A 4,692-nucleotide genomic window follows, 5' to 3' on the forward strand; every position below is an offset into this window, starting at 1 on the left:
AGTTCAAGACCAGCCTGTGCTACAAAGTGCGCTCAAGGCCAGCCTGAACTGCACAGCAAGACCCTGTCTCAAAAAGACAAAAACAAAACAGAAGTCAGCATAAAAAATAAAGACATCAGAATTGTGGCTTAATAAACAATAAGTAATATTTTATTCACACAATGGATATTAAATAGCAAATAAGAAATGTAGACTTCATTATAATTTTTTTTGAGATAGGACCTTGCTATTCCAGGCTGGCCTCAAACTTCCAGCAATCCTCTGGCCTCAGCCTCCGGAGTGCTGGAATTACAGGCACCACCACATCCAGCATGGAAATGTAGACTTTAAGGCAAGGAGTAAAAAGGAAATTTTTTACTAGTAGAAATAAATTAGTAGAAATTTTTTATTAGTAGAAATAAAAAGGAAATTTTCATAATGATAAAAGGATCAAGGGCCAAGGATACAGCTCAGTGGCACAAGCACCTGCCGGGCAAGCACAAGGTCCTGAGTTTGATTTCTTGTACCAAAAAAAAAAAAAAAAAGAAAGAAAATATGAAGATATAAAATTCCTAAATAAGCCAGGCATGGTGGCACACACTTGTAACCCCAGCACTCAGGAGGCTGAGGCAGGAGGATTGCCATGATTTTGAGGCCAGCCTGGGCTACATAAACAAGCTCAAGGCCAGCCTCAACTACATAGTGAGACCCTGCATCAAAAATAAATAAATAAAATTCCTGAATACTTATGCATCGAGTAATCACACATCAAGAACCAAATGCTTAAAAAAGGTCAAATGCTGACAGGATTAAAAGGAGAAATGGACAAAGCCAGCAGGCAGGGAGCATATGGGAAGCCAAAGACTTCGAGGAAACTAGGCCAGGGAGCAAGAAAAGACCTGGGCTTAGCTGGGCTCCACAGAGCGGAGGCTGTGGTCCAATATGAGCTGCAGACACAGAGGGCCTGAGGACCAGCCTGCAGCCTCCAGGTGGGAGGGGTGGGAGGCTGCACCTGGGCATCGTGAAGCCGGAAGAGCCTGGGTTGCATCCGGAAGTCCAGAGTCCTAAGCTCTTATTCTACCTGCTGCTCCTGGGCAAGCCACTCCTCCTCCCTGGGCCTCTAGAGAGATATCTTCCCGCAGCCTGGATGCCAGCGCAGCATGGCGTCTCTCACATTTTGGGCTCTAGCCAGATGGAACCGGATGCAGGGCCTTCCTGCATCACCCGGCGCCTGGGTCTCACTCTGCAGCTGGGCAAAGCCAGGGAGCGATCCTGGGCGCGGGAAGAAGAGGCAAGAGACCTCTGACTGGATGGCAGGGACAAAGCAGGCCCAGGACAGGACCCAGGATCTCTGGGCCCAGCAACTGCGGTGCCCTGGACAGGGTCAGGCACAAAGGCTCGACCTGCTCCCTGAGCCACAGAAGCCAACAGAGAAAGCAGGAAGTGGCAGAGGAGTAACTTGAAGCGATGATATATTAGCATATAGCAAGATGGCGGATGAAAGGACCAGCGGGTTGGGGAGCTGGTTTGGGGGCAGTTTATGTGGGAGGTGGAGATCACAGAGGGGTGGCACTTTCCCGAAGGTGAAGGCTTATGGCCAGAGGAGGCACATCGGATCTCAACCACCTAATCGCAAGATGTTTTTCAGTTCTGCAGATCTCAAGAAAAAATGATGAATGTTCAAAGACCATCATCTCCTCAGGCTGTCCTTCTGGGTAATTAGTTTATCCCAGCGCAGTTCCTGGAGGACTGCACAGGGACAGACTGGAGGAAGAGCTCCCCGGAGGCCCTGCGGCAGATCACCAAGCCCAGTAACGCAACGTGCTTCGCCTGACGGTGGAGGAAGAGCGTCCGGTGAAGGTAAATATGGAGTCGGGCATGCTAAGGGAAACAGCGCTGGCCTTCACGCTTGGCTGTCAGTTCATGGACTCAGTTTGGGTGAAGAGGCTCTCTGACAGTGGCCTCCCGAAGCAGTCCACAGCAAGGTACTTCCGCCCAGGAGAGGTCAGTTGCCCCTCTCCTCCTTTCCCTCTTTCAACAAAGCCCGAGGGATCCCCCAGTCCACCCTTCACCAGTGGATGGCCAGCTCTTGCGCCCCGGCTCTAGATGCCTGAATCACCAAGGCCCTTCCGCTCCGGAGACCACTTTCCCGGCAGGCCTCCTCAGAATGGCGGTTAAGGACCACATCTCACCAAAGAGGGACCGGAGGCTCAGAAGAGTCAGTTTCTCAATGTGACCAGGGCCAGGCCAAAACAGGGATCTCCGGCAGTAAACCCAGGGCTTTCCATGGGGCACCTTTCTTCCAGATGCCACACACAGACATCATACATACACATGCACACACGCACGCAGATACAAGCGCGCACACACACAAGTACAGGGAGCACCCCGGGCGGGGCGCAGGGTGTTCTGCACGGGGTGGGGAACACCTGCACACACCGCAGTGGTGTGGGGAACCCAGGCACCTGCCCTCCGCCTCTCCGTGGCGCTATGTGCCTTGCCCTGGTCAAATTCTTCTGCCCTAAGAATGCAGACGCAGACCTTGTCTTCCGTAGTCTGCAGCTTGGCGTCTTCCTGGGGTGCCTACTGCACACCTAGCGTCCTGCCAGCCTGGAGAGGACAGAGCCCCCTCAGCCCTCCTGAGGTCCTTCAGCACTCCGCACAACCCCTCCCAGCGCACGCGGGGCCATTGCGAGCTGGGAGGCGGGAACCAAGTCCTCCCTGAGAAGGAGCTGTGGTCTTACGTGACAAAGTGCTTACTGGGTCGCTCCCAAGGCAGCGGGTGTCCGGGTTAGCGGTGCCATCTGCCCTCTCTGCAGCTTCCCACCCTCCTGTACATCCCAGAAGCTGACGCCCCATCGCCTGGTTTTCGGGTCCTTGGCCGCCTAGACAAGCTGAGAGTCCAGGCATTGGGAGGAACGGGAGCCTGGATGATCGTCCCCTCTGCACTCCACTGCAGGAGCAGCAGCTGCCCTCCTTGTCCGAGGCCTGCAGTCCCTGGGAGCTGCCTTCTTCAGGCACGGCCCTCACCTGGCCGCCCCTTCACCCCTGCACATGCGCGGTGGCAAAGGGCGGCACTCGCCCACAGCTCTGTCAGCTGCTGAACTCCCTCCCAGCTGCATCACTTCGGGGACACGCCATCTGCTTCTTGCCAGGAGCTGGACGGATCTAGCACTCCGATATTTCTTCATTAAATCACACCAGGCATTAGCTCGGGATACATGCCAGGAACACAGGGTGGCTCCTGCTACACGCCAGAATGCTCTGCCCTTCTCCGCAGAGGCCCGAGGAGGAGAAACTAGAACCCAAGCTTCCTGTCTCCCAGAGCAGGGCTCCTGTCACTCCCCTCCCTGGCCCGGGTGCCTACCATCTAGGGACAAGTGTGGGGTGGGGAGGGGAGGTCCCAAAAGGGGCCTGCACCCTCTTCCTGGCAGCACACGTCCATGGTAGAAACAGCAGGTCCAGCGACACCGATCCTCAATGCATGGACCTGGGGGTGGACCTGGTGTCAGCTCCCCAGACACCTGCAGCAGCACCTGGCTCCTCCCAGGCACTGGCCACAATGCCCCCTTTGCCAGTTCTAGAGCTGTCAGCGTCCTGGAGCCACTAGTCCTCTGGGTAACTTTACCTTTACCTTCCGACACCTGTGTAATCAGGCTCTGCGGCTCCCTGCCTTTGAAGACCTGAGCGGTCTGCTTTCCTGGCTGGCCCCTCACTGCTGTAGCAGTTGTCTTTTCATGTAGCCCAGTCAAGGACCACAATTCGTGTTAGGGTCCAGGCTGAGCACTATGGCATCCCACGGTGACTTTCTAGAGTTCCAGACACAGCCCTTCCACGACCTGTGTGCATGGCACTAGGGGTCAAAGCCAGGGCCTTCACGCTGAACTACAGCCCCAGCCCTGTTTTTATTATTAAGTTTGAGACAAGGTCTCACTAAGTCACCAAGTGGCCTGAGATAGGTTCACAGATGGTAAGCACGCTCCACAGGTAAATGCCACAAGATGGCCAGAAGGTGGCAGTACACCACCACATCCATCCTACCAACCTACCTGAGGCCTGGACACCAGCAGGGGGGTACTCAGTGATCTGAGCTCAATATTCCTAACCAGGCAGGTTCTTTACAGGGCACAGACAGCTCACAAACCAGCTTCCGGTGCACCTATCAGCCAGATAATCCAAACACTTGCAAAGACCCCAACCTTACAATCAAGAAAAAAGTTCCTTTTCAAACATCATGGCGACATCCTTATCTCTAGTTTTTGGAGAACGTGGAATTGGATTAACCATCATTCTTTGTTAGGTCACTTCTATTGTTTTGTTTTGGGTTTGTTGTTTTTTTTGTTTTTCTTTTTGTTTTTTGAGTCTCACTATGTAGTTCACGCTGGCCTCGAACTGGCAGTGATCCTCCTGCCTCAGCCTCCTGAGTGCTGGGAATACAGGTGTGCACCACCACGCTCAGCCTGTGAGGACTCTTTTAAAGAGACATCCATAAACCTTCAGCAATCAGCTGTCCCAGGCTCCAGGCAGTTGGCGGCAGGGGTGTCTGCCCCCCAGTGTGTTACCACCCAGGAGCCTGGTGTAGGCGAAGTATAAACAGCAATAGGCATTGTTGATCAACAGAGAATCCTCCAGCACCAGCAAGGAGGCCACCTGTGGGCAATGGCCAGTGAGATCCAAGGTCCTTCTGCCCGTCCCAAGCTTCCAAGTGCCTTC

Source organism: Chinchilla lanigera, unplaced genomic scaffold (genome assembly GCF_000276665.1).
Source record: "Chinchilla lanigera isolate Chin_1 unplaced genomic scaffold, ChiLan1.0 scaffold00131, whole genome shotgun sequence".
Classification (NCBI taxonomy): Eukaryota; Metazoa; Chordata; class Mammalia; order Rodentia; family Chinchillidae; genus Chinchilla; species Chinchilla lanigera.